The sequence below is a fragment of the Hyperolius riggenbachi genome, chromosome 3 (genome assembly GCF_040937935.1).
Source record: "Hyperolius riggenbachi isolate aHypRig1 chromosome 3, aHypRig1.pri, whole genome shotgun sequence".
Lineage (NCBI taxonomy): Eukaryota > Metazoa > Chordata > Amphibia > Anura > Hyperoliidae > Hyperolius > Hyperolius riggenbachi.
Genome location: NC_090648.1, coordinates 280049852 through 280064972, shown reverse-complemented (window position 1 = coordinate 280064972; position 15121 = coordinate 280049852).

The window sequence follows — 15121 nt, the reverse complement described above, 5'->3', positions numbered from 1 at the left end:
CCTGCAAACATTGGATGGAATGGAAACCCCAGACATTACTTAAAGTGGAACTTAAGCGAAGGGGGGGGGGGGGGGGGGGGGGAATTAATACATTGCAAAGTGAGAAGTAAAAAAATATAAGCGAGAGCAAGAAATGATTGATATTCGCCATGTAATTTGATCCACAATCATCTTTACAACTGGCAGACAAGAAAAAACTAGACAGCACTAGCTGTCATTATTTCTAACCACATCCAACAATGCAATAGGATAAAAGGTTGTTTCTTTTATATAGATATACAGTACATATGCACAGAGGGAGAAACTGGTTGCTTTGCAGTTGGGAACAGTTGCTATTTCCCACAATGCAACAAAATTCACAGGCAGGAAATTGTCAGGACCTAGGTCCTGGCATCACACTGTGGGAGGGGTTTCACCGCAATATCAGCCATACCGACCCCCCCCCCCCCCGATCAGAATCAGAACGTTTATTTTGCAAAGCATGACTGGACCTTGCACGGAATTGGGTTTGGCACAATACATAGCTCAAGTAGAAGATAGAGTTGGGTAGATAAATAAACACACAACATGCAGTTTACCAAAGCAGGGAACAACAATATACATCATACAGAACAGGAATTCCAATTGTGACACAAACAAATTTGATCGGTTTAGTCTTGTGAGCAGGTTGGCTGGTCACCCAGTTGTCTGAGAAAAAACAAAACAAAAAAAACAGCCCAGGACTCTGCTTAACCCTCTGGGGACTGGCCGCCTAACCCCTCTTAAGGACCGGACCATTTTATATGCGGGGGTGGCGCATTTGGGGAGGTCAGGCAGCCAGATCCCCATTATAGATAGCTAGACATGGTGTCCCCTGTATTGCCAGCAGCCTTTACCCACCTCCCAAGCTCCAGCGATGAGCAGCTCTAGCCCCCTCCCGCACTGGCTGGCACCCCTACTTGCACTCCCGTTAAGTTCCGGGTTGTGGCTTGATGACGTCATTAAGCCGGGACCTGACACTTAAAGGAGTGATCAGCTAAAATAAGAAAAATGAGCTTTACTCACCTCGGGCTTTCTCCAGTCCATAGCGGGAAGCAGACTCTGAGGTCATGGAATAGTTTAGCATTGAACAATCTGTGCACAGGCTGTTTTTGAAGACAATGTTCTCCTTTGCTGCATCTGTTTTGAATGCAAGTTGTGCATTCTGCCCATATTTGAGCTCTGCACATCTATGCGCTGCCATTTTCTCCGGTTGTACAAAAATCTAAGTCTACTTGTGGCTAGCTGCATTCACGTGTATCAGTTTTCATCCAATTTATTTAGATTAGGGATTAGTGCATAGTTTACATCTGATTGGCATTCAATATGTGTATAAGCCCCTGGGGCGCTCTGCACACCTCTGCTGGTTTCATATCATTTTCAGCCTAGGAGCACAGCCTATTTCCTGCTGTTCTTTAGAAAAAGTGTGTAGACCATTTACGGGCTAGCAGCGTCAGGTTTTAACTATGTTTAATTGTCAATTAGTGTTAGGTCTGTTCCAAGAGGGTACGTCATTGTCGTGGAAGAGTCTAGTACTGAACAATCTGTGGACAGGCTGTTTTTGAAGCCAATGTCCTCCTTTGCTGCATCTGTATTGAATGCAAGTTGTGTAATCCATACCAGTCATGCAGTAGCGCTCATGCGATCCACATCAGGATGCTACCATATATTTCTTTCACCTCCAAAGATCCCACACAGGCTCTTTAAATACTTAGGAGTGCAACTCAGTGCACAAAAAACATAAAGGGATTCTCTCAGTGGAAAGTTCTGAAGACACTTTATTTGAGTAAAAGTTTTCAGGAATGCAGCAAATAACACTCACATTCAGAGGGTCCTACTCCAGTAGAGACCCTCCTGGCAAATACACTTCCCACTCAGTGTGGTACTATGCAGATATACTTGCAGTCAAATATGCAGCATTGCCCGCTCTCATCCCGACTAGTTTCGGCCTTCCACCGTCATCAGGGGATACGAGCAAAGTATTTTGTAAGCAACAGTGCCCCAAACACTAATACTGTGGTTACAAGCTTGAGCAGATCAATGCTTATTAGATTAGTGGACTCAAAAATAATTCAACTTACAACCCACCCCATGGCAATCATCATGAAATTGAAACATCCAGTAAACTAATTAATAAAGATCTGCTGAATATGAAAACTAGAAGGATAAAAAACCAAAGAGATATAAATTCATGAAGGAATTGACTGGATTAATTAAGAAAGGTAAGGATGATGGTATACTATTAGCGAAAGAAGCTACATATTTGGTACTCTCATTCTACAGAACACCAGTGTTATATGCCCTGCCTAAGATACATAAAGATTGCAACAAGCCACCAGGAAGGCCTATTGTTAGTTAGTGGCATTGGCTTAATCACCTCGAGACTGGGGGAATTTTTGAACTGTTTCTTACAGCCATTGGTGACTAAAGTCCCCTCATATTTAAAAGATTCGAGAGAATTGATAAAATTATTGGAGAATGTGCAATTGATGGAAACAAGTTTATTAGTTACTGCAGACGTTACGTCGTTATATACGGTTATCAACCAGAAAAAGGGCATTTTATCTGTTGAACATCTTTTTAACCAATTCAGGGAATTTTAATGAACACCAGATAGCCTTTTTATTAGAATGTTTGGACTTTGCAATAAGCCGGAACTATTTTTGGTACAATAACTCATTTTATTTACAGAAAGTAGGTGTGGAGATGGGCGCAAAGTATGCCCCTAGTTTAGCCAACCTTTATGTTGCAGAATCGGAAGAAAAATCTATTGACATGAATAAACATACAGCCCTCAAATTGTGGAAAATGTACATAGATGATATAGTGTTCGTGTGGGAGGGTGATGAAACATCTTTGCTTGCTTTTATTGAATATATTAATGGGAATGAGGAAAATTTACATGCGAATACAGCAGAACAAAGGTGAATTTTTGGGATTTGAGAATCAGCAATAGTAAAGGGAATATTAAGACACAAACCTTTTTTAAACCAACCGACCGCAACAGCTACATACCGAAGAATAGCTGTTATCACGAGAACTGGCTGAAATCGGTACCTAAAAGTGAAATGCTGAGAATATACAGAAACTGCACAGAATTAGCAGATTTCAACACAGAAGCTGATATACTCACCAAAGGATTTCTAGAGAAAGGATATAATGAGGAAGTTCGTTTGGAAGTAACAGAAAAAGATAGGAGAGAAGTGATTTTTAAAGAAAGACCAAATTATACAAACGAACAAAAGATATCTATGATCACTGGTTTTAGTGTCCAACACAGAGACATTAAGAAAATATTGCAAAGCCATTGCCACATCTTACAAGCGGATGCGGAGTTATCATGCATGTTACCGGAGAAACCTAATGTGATCTTTAGAAGGGCACCTAATGTGAAAGATTTAATCACGAACAGTGCAGTAGATATTCCGAGACAACCCTCTGGGAGATTAGGAGACTTTGTAGGTTTCAAATGTGGAACTTGTCATGCATGCAGGTATTGCACAAAAGTTGCGAGGAAGACTACTTCCTTCTCTAGCAGGACAGGTGGAGAGACTTTTCCCATTAATAGCTTCCTTAATTGCGAATCCAAAATGGTGGTATATCTCCTTGAGTGCCCGTGTGGGTTACAGTATGTGGGGCTGACCACTTGGGCACTCAGGGAGAGATCGTATGAGCTCGTATCCCCTGATGACAGCGGAAGGCCGAAACCAGTCGGGACGAGAGCGGCAATGCTGCATATTTGACTGCAAGTATATCTGCATAGTACCACACTGAGTGGGAAATGCATTTGCCAGGAGGGTATCTACTGGAGTAGGACCCTCTGAATGTGAGTGTTATTTGCTGCATTCCTGAAAACTTTTACTTAAAGTGTCTTCAGAACTTTCCATTGAGAGAATCCCTTTATGTTTTTTTGTGCACGGAGTTGCACTCCTAGGTATTTAAAGAGCCTATGTGGGATCTCTAGAGGTGGAAGAAATATATGGTAGCATCCTGATGTGGATCGCATGAGCGCTACTGCGTGACTGGTACATATTGCCTTTGCAGTAGCTGCAGTGTGATATTTGAAGGACGAAAGAGCTACCATTTTGTGGCGCCTCTTGTGAAAAGTTGTGTAATCTGCCCATGTTTGGGCTCTGCACATCTATGCAGCTAGTCAATTTGAGTACAACCTATATTTGAAAGTGCTGCCATTTTCTCCTGTTGTACAAAATTTTAAGTCTACTTGTGGCTAGTTGCATTCATGTCTATTAGTTTGCATTCAATTTATTTAGATTAGGTATTAGTGTATAGTTTGCATCTGATTGCATTCAAGGTGTGTATAAGTCCCGGGGGAAGGGGTGGGGGGGGGGGGGGGCGCTGCACACCTCTGTTGGTTTCATTTCATTTGCAGGCTAGGAGTGCTGCCTATTTGCTTGTTGCTCCTCTTTAATATTACTATCCCCCCTCCTCTTCTATCACTAACACCATTGCAGTTAATATGATGTAAGTGAGGTGAGCTTGAATGAAGCGGAAAACAAAAGTTTGCTTTCTTAAAACAGAAAGAATTTGCAATAATTTAGGTTTGAGTGAGCTCAGAGATGTCTCCCGGTGCATTACTGCTGAATATATGCAAATTAACTATTGTTGTCCTTAGAAGCTAAACACACCTCCAGATCGCCATAATAATCCAACATGCATACAGACTGTTTGGGATTGGTTGATCCTCATCAGTGCATGGCATGGATTAATTTGGCTCTATGGATTAGGACTTGAAACACCCAGAGGTAAAGACTAACCAGCAAGCTCATGGTGAACCAGAACTCATTGGAGTGTGTAAGGGGCTTTAATGGTCCAAAAAGCCCTTACTAAAATGTTATGGAAAACAAAAGATTGCTTTCTTAAAACAGAAAAAAATTGTGATAATTCAGGTTGGAGTGAGTTCCAAGATGCCTCCCAGTGCCCCATTGCTGATTATATGCAAATTAACCATTGTTGTCCTTAGAAGCTAAATACACCTCCAGATCCGCTGGAATGCAATGAATGAATGACGCCAAACTTAAAAATGATTGAAGCGCTGCCCCATTCAGGGGCGTAGCAATAGGGGGTGCAGCGGTAGCGACCGCATCGGGGCCCTTGGGCCAGAGGGGCCCCGAAGGGCCCTCCCTCAATTACAGTATTAGCTCTCTATTGGTCCTGTGCTCATAATAATCACTTCTATAGATACTTTGAATAGTGGTAATCAGTAACAAGCTGCTCCCCATCCCCTTCTTGCACCTCTGACTCTGTAGTTGCCATTGGCAGGTTTTGGTGCACCGTATCAATTGCTATGTATAAAGTGCTTGGGGGGCCCCATTGTAAAACTTGCATCGGGGCCCACAGCTCCTTAGCTACGCCACTGGCCCCAATATATGATATAGCTCAGTGTACAATGTTTAAATGAGTACCGCTATAATGTGCCAAGACTTAAGTCCCCAGCAACCCATGCTGCTGGCCCACGTCAAATTTCATATCAGCTGCATGATAGCGGAGCACCTCTATAGTGGGCCAAAACTCAGGTCCTGCAATCTTATATCATTGTCTATGGCTTGCCAAGACGTGACAGGCACCCTGTGTGCTCCAGAAATGCCTGCTTCATAAAGAAAAAACACACAATTACTTTTTAAATTGGTAAGTGTGATCGGCTTGTTTTTAAGCTGAATGAAAGAATATTTCACTATATAACTGTATTATTTTCTTGAGGTTGATTGGCTTTGGACATTGCAGTGGACAGGTGAGATCTGAAAATAATCAATTTATGGAGGAAGCAGTGGAACAGGATCTATATACATAGATGGGTGGCTGGCATTCCCATAGGCGGATGTCAGCAGGGCTATGAGTTGCCAAAGGTTGGGGCTGGTGGAAGTCATCAGCGGGATGCTGCCTTATGATCTCCTAAAGCATTTTGTTCACAAAGGAAGTCTTTATATAGCTGGAAGTCTGGAGAGAAATAGTGACATTTAATAAGCTACATTTACAAGACTTTGTAAATTGGCTTTTATGAATCTTTCTTTTGCAGGGTTCTCATGTTGCAAAGAAGCATAAAATCATAGCTGGCTGCAGATTGGAAAGGTAGCTAAAAACAGGATTGCAAATCGGTGACATCAGCAGAATGAGCAGTGCATTTGTGTTATACATAGAAGGCAAGAGAATAATACAACTAGTGACGTAGCTTTAAAGGATACCTGAAGTGAGGGGGATATGGAGGCAGACGGTCGTATTTATTTCCCTTTAATCAGTGCACATTCCTCTAAAACATTTAGCCTGCAGATCAGATTTTTCTGACTGGAGTCTGACTGGATTAGCCACATGCTTGTTTCAGGTGTGCGATTCAGACACTATTACTGAGAGATCAGCAGGACAGCTACTCAACTGGTATTGTTGTTTCAAAGGAAATAAATATGGCAGCCTCCACATCCCTTTCACTTCAGGCGTCCTTTAAGGCATCCAAACTGAAGTGAGGGGGGGGGGGAGGAGAAATAAGGAGGTAAAAGCCTATTTGTTTTGCTGATGAGTGCTGAACCAATTAATCTATTGCAGAAAAAAAAATCAATGGATTCAAGAGATCCTTCATTATCCCACATTTGCGCATCAGTATATATCTGTTTAGAGATCCATACTTGTTTGTGCTGCAAGAAGAGAACAAAGATTGGAAGGAATTAATAATAATATGAAAAACTACAAATGCCTGATGATCATAAGCAAAAACAATTAACGCCATCAATGCCACAGTACCAGCAATCTATATACAGTATAACAATGCATGAGAGCAAATCGTTCGGGTAGAGGCCCTGGTTACAATATATTTACAAGTGTGCTAGACAGGCTTATTGATAACTTTGCAGTGCAGCAGCCCTGTGTCCTCAGCTGGGACACCTGTATTGATTTATAACCAGTCTAGTCTAGAGTTTACAGGGTTGAGTGCTGAAAGAGAGCATAAGATTCATTTATGAGGACATAGGTATCATTAGCATAATAACTTTTCTAGGAATAAACACATAAAATGTCTCACTATCTAGACTCTACTAGAGATTTTAGAGATATGAGAATGCATTAAGGAAAATTTGATTGAACAATTCCACTATTTAAATCTCTGAAAGCCATTTAAGTTGCCATACTCCTTATGTTATGTCTAATTAGAAATATCTTCTTATTTTAGGGTTTCTCGTTCTTGCCAATCAAAGTTCCATTTCCTGGATAAACCCAACCTACTGGGATTCACTTATGCAGCAGTAGCAGCAGCTGCTTCCTGTCTAAAAATGTTATTGAACTTAGGAGTTTTGTTACAAATAAAGCTATGTCTAGACTCCTCTCGTAACCATAATTTCATGCATGATTTTTGCTTGTACAGGTGCAGCTCCATTCCGAAGAAATGCCTCTCTTTCATTGTCAAGTCTCTATGAAGTTGACTGCATTGCCTGACTTCACAGTGTAGAGTTTTGTGTAAGCACGTATAACGTAGTTTTTGAAAAGCACGTATAACCTTTTATTATCTGCAGTAGCTGTCAGCTCTCTTCGCTCAATGATGCCACCTATACAGGTAAAACAGTTCTAACCTCAATACAGCAATTAACTTGGGGAATTTAACTCACTGAAGAGAAACAAAAAGTTTTATTTATCAGAATATCAAATCATTTGATGTACAATATAGCAGTACTCATACAGTAAGTATTTCTGGGAGGCCTGGTAGATTAATTTCAGGTTTAGAAACCCAGGTACCGGTAAGAAACGGAGACACCGAGAGCACCAATAGTGTATGATTTCTGGTAAATGTAAAGAAATAACAACTACTCACAAACGTGGGTTGCTACAGGCAATCACAATTTCTGGCATGTGGAGAAGAGCCATCTCCACATGCCTGAAAGTTCAGTGTCTGAGTTATGTACCTCCGCTCTTAAATGATGATACATAGCTCAGACATTGACCCGAGGAAGTGGGCATGTCCCATGAAACGCGTTGACTTTTTTATTGGTGTCGAACAATAAAAATCTTAACCTCTTAATCTTCACCTTTTATCAGGTAGGACTGTTCCTATTACTTACCTCCACTCACTACATATTGTATCACAATTGGGCCACCTCCACCCATCTTGCATCATACCAGAAGCAGTACAGGTAAGGGTGTAGAACAGGGGTCCCCAAACGTTTTGGGTCCAGGGCCGGGTCAACATACTTCAGACTGCTGGGGGGTGGGAGTATACATAAAATTATGTGGACGTTTTTGTGGACTCAACAGTGAAGCATACCCCGGTGATAATCGGCAGTCAGTCCAATTGGACAGCAGTGTCACGTGATGTGGAATTTAATTGAAAACCAGCGAATTACTGCTTTCTGGCTTCCATGTGGATGGGTGGTGCCAGCACTGCTATTCTATATGCGGACAACAAATATTTAAATATGTAGTCGACCGCATCTATAAGTAATACATTTTGTGTAATGGGGGTCGGTAAAAAAGCCTCAGGGGGCCACATTCGGCCCATGGGCCTTAGTTTGAGGACCACTGGTGTAGAAGAATGTGACACCCTGCCACCTCCTACATCAAGAAAAAAAAAGATGTTAGCCCCATTAAATAGAGACAGCAGATGATGCAGATCTGGACCATGAGCTGAGAGGACGATGTGCACATTTAACAGTTACAACATACAGCATGGTAGATGTGGGCTTAAGTGGGGGAAATTGTACTTCGTATTTGCTTTAACCACTTTACCCCCGCCCGTACGAATTTCTCCTTCCCTTATTCCATCCTGTAACCCCCAGGGACGGAGAAATCCGTACTTACCGCGCTACCACCACTGCCCGCGCTCCCGCTCGCTCTAGAGCGCACTCCCACCGGTAAACACGCCGCCCGCCGCTCGCCCGGAGATCAATGAACGGGAAAATCCATTCCCGTTCGTTGATCTAAGCCCCGCAATGATCCGCTGCTGCTCCGCTGAGCAGCGCGATCATTGTGAAAAAAAAAAAACAACTCTCAGCCTCCTAGTACTTCCTGCAAGGGTCCGGAAGGACGCTTGCAGGTTGTATTAAACAAAAAATTAGCCATCTTGTGGCCAAATAGTAAATTACACCCTAAAGCATTTTTTACATAGAAATAAATTAGTGTTACACAAAAAATGAACTCCTTACCTCCCACACTCCCCAATTTATTTATTTTTTGTAATTAAAAAAAAATTAAAAAATTTACAATTAAAGAAAATACATAAATAGTTACCTTAGGGACTGACATTTTTAAATATTTATGTCAAGAGGGTATAACACTGTTACTTTATAAACTATGGGCTTGTAATTAGGGATGGACGCAAATCTGAAAAAAATGCACCTTTATTTCCAATCAAAATATTGGCGCCAAACATTGTGATAGGGACATAAATGAAACGGTTTTATAACCGGGACAAATAGGCAAATACATTTAATGGGTTTTAATTACAGTAGCATGCATTATTTAAAAACTATAAAGGCCGAAGACTGAAAAATAATAAATTTTTTCCCACATATTTTCCTATTTAAACACATTTAGAATAAAATAATTCTTGGCATAATGTCCCACCTAAAGAAAGCCTAAATGGTGGCGAAAAAAACAAGATATAGTTCATTTCATTGCAATAAGTAATGATAAAGTTATAGACGAATGAATGGAAGGAGCGCTGAAAGGTGAAAATTGCTCTGGTGGTCAGGGGGTAAAACCCCTCAGTGGTGAAGTGGTTAAAGTGTACCTAATTTAGGAACATATAAAATTGTGAGTTAGTTCCCCTTATAAAGACACATACAAAACTTTTGTTGCACACATTAAGGCCCGGTTCACACTTGCGGTGGCCCTCCGGAATCGCCGTGCCGGAGCCGCACCGCCTGCAGAACGGACGGAACGGACGCACGGCATAGCAATTAAAGCCTATGCGTCCGTTCACATGGGTCCGTTCTGCAGAACCGGAGCCGGACCGGATCCGGGCCGGATCCGGACTCCGGCCTCCGTTCCAACATGCGCTATTTTTTCATCCAGCCCCTCCGGCAGCCGTATCCGGGGCGGAGCCGGACTGCACCATCCGGCCAATACAAACAAATGGGAACCGGAGGCCGCACAACACACTGGCTGAGAAATCCGGATGTTCTACCCCACTTCCTATGCGGATTTTTGCGGCGATATTGGCTGGGGACACATGGGCAAGCATTTTGGAGTGGAGCAGCACGAGCTGGAGGTGTTGGCAGGATGTTGGCAGCATGTCGGAGGTGGAGGTGAGTGCTAAACAGCAGAGGGCCTGATTCCACAGGTCCCCCGTCTGCTGACCTCCCAGACCCCAACATTTTTTTTTTTTTTACGTTAACTTTGCCAAACGGATCCGGATCGCATCCTGATTACCACCTGATGCAACCTGACCGGATCCGGATCGGATCCGGATCAGAACCGTACGGTTCCGATCCGGATCCGGTCCGGATCCGGTCAGGTCATCCGGTCCGTTTGGCAAACAACCGCTAATGTGAACCGGGCCTAAGCTAGAGGATATTGTTATGTTCAGAATTTACAGAAGTAAATGGCAGCCTCATGATACAGAGAAAGCACATTGTACAGCCCTGGCCAGTAAGGTGAGGTGATGCTGTGCATTAGTAAAACAATAAGTGTAGGTATGTAGAATATGGCAGAGATGGCATCAAGTGAAGCAAAGTTTAATTAAGCCACCACATGCCTTAGCATAAAAGATGACATCCATTCCTATGAAGATGGTAGGGGAGTGAGGAGCAGCTATAGGCAGTAAGCATCTCATAGCAGCAGAAAACAATCATGGATACGTACTCTTCCCCTCCTAATCATTTTCATTAAGTAGCCATTCTGCAGTGTAGCGATGGTGACATAAACCAGGTGAGATGTGTACAGACAAAGGCTTGTAGCCTGATCCCGCCACAAATGATTGGATTGGCTGGACCAGTCATTTAAAGCCAGTAGCATACAGCTAGCTTTACTCACTTTTCTGGCATAGCACAGAGATGAAACAAGGCATATTTAACTCGCTGTCAGAATGTGCTTTATTCGTGTAATCTTCTGTTGTAAAATGTGCAGTCATTATTCAGGACAGGAAATATCAAATCCGGAAGCACAGGTTAATGGAAAGCTTTATAGTAGCAGAAGGACAACTTTATTAATAAGAACAGATGGTGCGAGTGTATCCAAAAGGATAATCAGGATGAAAGTGTGCAATCTTTTAAACAGCAACTAAGACCTCTTTTGCCAGTGAAAATGGAGAGATGTGAATTTCTTCTGTGTTATGTTTCATCCTCCTCTGATTTCTGAGCTGGTAGATTCAGCCCCATAGAATGGCATGCACGGTAAGACTTTGTTCACATTATAAATCGCAAGCGCTGAGAAATTTATTGAGCGTTTTGAAAGCACTTTTCTAAGCGCTTTCAGAGCAATTTGCGCTTAGAAAAGCATTTTTTTTTCAGTTCCATGACGTCAGTTAATTAATAAATAAAATGTATTTATTTATTAAGAGCGCTTGAAAAATCGCTTTTCAAACGCTTAGCTATTTTCCTATCCTTTCTATTGAATCGCAAACTCAGAAAATGGTGCAGGAGCCGTGTCTGTGATTGGATAGAAAGCTCATTGCTTATGTGAGAACACTTAAATAGAGCAATATTGCAGAAGTGCTTTTAAGGCGATTTTTTTAAAATCGGCAACACTTTAACCACTTGAGGACCCACCCTTTACCCCCCCTTAAGGACCAGCGCTGTATTATGTGATCTGTGCTGGGTGGGCTCTGCAGCCCCCAGCACAGATCAGGGTGCACGCAGAGCGATCAGATCGCCCCCCTTTTTTCCCCCCTATGGGGATGATGTGCAGGGGGGGTCTGATCGCGTCTGCGTGCAGGCATGTTGCGGGGGGGGGCACCTCAAAGCCCCCCTCCGCGGCGACATTCTCCCCCTCCCTCTCCTACCTCCCTTCCCTGGAGATCCGGGCTGCACAGGACGCTATCCGTCCTGTGCAGCCAGTGACAGGACGTCCCCTGTCACATGGCGGCGATCCCCGGCCGCTGATTGGCCGGGGATCGCCGATCTGCCTTACGGCGCTGCTGCGCAGCAGCGCCGTACAATGTAAACAAAGCGGATTATTTCCGCTTGTGTTTACATTTAGCCTGCGAGCCGCCATCGGCGGCCCGCAGGCTATTCACGGAGCCCCCCGCCGTGATTTGACAGGAAGCAGCCGCTCGCGCGAGCGGCTGCTTCCTGATTAATCAGCCTGCAGCTGGCGACGCAGTACTGCGTCGCTGGTCCTGCAGCTGCCACTTTGCCGACGCACGGTATAAGCGTGCGGTCGGCAAGTGGTTAAAAAGAAGCGAAAACGCTCTTTGAAACATGTCAGTTGTATGATATGACGACTTTGGATACGTCCATAATAAAATAATTAATTTTCTGTGGACACTGCGGATCTTTCCTTGTTTGACATTTGCTTTCGGACTGGCTGTCCTGATCCTGGCACTGTCCTGAAACGGAGTGAGCGTTTTCCATCCACCTTTTTGTTCCTGGGTGTTCATATCCCTGTAAAAGCAGGAATGGTACAGACTGGAAAGGTTAAACCCCACATTATCCGTGCGTTTTGCAGTGACGCACTACATGCAGTGCGTTTGGATAGTGCACACCATTAAACCGCACTGGCTGCATTGTGAATGTCGCATAGGTGTTGTACTGCAGTGCGACATTCTGCGTTACAATGCAGCCATTACGTCACACTGCAAAGCACTACTGTAAAACGTAGCCTAAAAAAGATTAAAACAATGAAAAATGTGCACCTGTCAGGACTAGCACACATATCTTTTGACAGAATGGATTACAGCCGATCCAGATCCAGGTCCTGCCATGACAAAAGGGGAATTTACTTCTGTATATACAATACAAGGAAAATATTTTGCATTTAAAAGGAAAATCAGTTAAGAAATTAGATAGCCTTTCAATAACCAAGATACAAGTAAAAAGCCTTTAGAAATATGCTTGTAAGTAAACAATTTACACTTATACCTACTAAAACCTTGGGATTTATAGGATCTCCTACTGGATCACATTATTCAATATTGCAAATGCATATTTGATTACTTAAACAATTGCCCAGTACCCCCCCACACACTTTGTCTAAAATTGATATCCCTTATCAAAAGTTTATCTGTGGGTACCATGGATATTCTACAACCTAGCAACCTAGGTTCTCAACATGTGGTAGGTTGACCCCTGGGGGTACTTGAGTTGGTCTTATGGAGTACTTGAATTGTCATTGTTAATTTATTTAAGTACGTTTAGAGATCTAGACATATGATTAATCCTTTATGAGTCTGAATAAATAATTTTATTTACTTTAAAGGGTAATGAAATGTTCGAAATGCATGTATACAGAAATATTTGGTACTGCTAACAAATATATATGTTTAAAGGGGTACTCAAGATGATGTTCTCCACAAAAGGCTGTACACAGCACACTTACCGTAATTGTTCATAAAGGCATATATGCTGTAGTGATGTTGATGTTAAGAAATACTGCTCTACAACAGTGTTCCCTACACATCAAATCAACTTTGCTGTGTCCTTAGTGCCATCTGTGTCATTTACATTTACCATATGTACCACATACTTAAAGAAAACCTGAACTGAAAATTAAAAGTCAAAATAAGCATACACAAGTCATACTTACCTTCCATGTAGTCTACTCCTCAGTGTCTTTATCCTGTCCCGTGTCCTGTTTGTTCACTGTGATCAAGGGAATTTTCCGTCCTCCATTTTGAAAATGGCCATTACACATAACAGCTTTATTGTCAGAACACAGTTAAACTGTAACATCGCCCACTTGAGCTATAGGGAAACATGGACATTACCTGGTACATCAGTTTTCCTCTCAGCTATAACTGACAGCAACTGATATTTTACTGACAGCAACTGATATATTTCAGATCTGACAAAATGTTGTCAGAACTGGAAGGGATTATTGTCAGAAGAAAATGGTGCGCTTCTGAGAGGAACTGATGGCAAGGTAACTATGTAATGTTCATTTGAAGTTACCTCATGTGTTTATTTTAAATATTTTTACTCAGTACAGGTTCTCTTTAAGCTTCCAGTATGTATGCCAAACACAGGCCTCACCAATACGTTCAATGAAACATACACAATGAGTATTTCCCATATGGAGTTTTTTACTGTTAGGCGACCTTTAAAATTAGCATATTCCTCCACAAGGCAACTGTGTGCAATGTGCAAATGCAGTGTCCCATCCAGAATGAAAATGGATCTGGTCACACTCTGCACATGCCTGTATGTAGGGCACTTTTTGTTTTTTATACAACGGAGCCACCATTTCATTTTTTTTGTTGTTTACTTCTATTACAAAAATAATAGCAATAATAGTACAGTAGTATTATTTTTGTCTTGAATAGGAATGAGATGTTAGTGTATGAAAACTTTCCCATTATTTCTCACCTGAACTTGCTCCTTTCCATTTTTACAAAACGTGCCTTGAAAATATTTGAAAAAATATCACCGCTCACAATACCTTTTTTGTGGCCCAAAATGTCATTAAGTGCCTTCCGAGGTGCCGGGAGACTTGGGCGCAGGATACAGCCGATATATGGCTTACCCTGCTCCTGCACAAGTCCCGGTGGCATTAATTACTATTCCCCCTCCTGGTCGACGTGAATGGTAGGGAATAATGTCATTTGGGTGCCAGTTATTTCTGGCGGCCAAATTACAGTGTTTTAAAAGTAACTTCAGCTCCGTCTTCTGACGGTGCTGAAGTTACTCACTGTGCGCCGATATAGCCATAATTCCTATTATGGTCTATGGTGGCGCCTGCTGTGCCCAAATCTCCTGCGCTGCATTGGACATGTTCGCTTCAGAAGAGATCTACAATGTGTCTATTTGGGTGGTTCTCGAATCCTCTTTAGTACCCAATAATCCCCTGGCCACCCTCCTCTATTCACTGTTGCCCTTTTTATGACTTAGTTAAATAAATGTACTCAAATCAACAAAAGATAAACATGGGGATAAGTAAGGCCAGAGGGGGCGTGCTTCTGTCTCCTTCCAATGGAATACTTTCATACAGGAATCGGAGGAGGAGTACAGGGCAC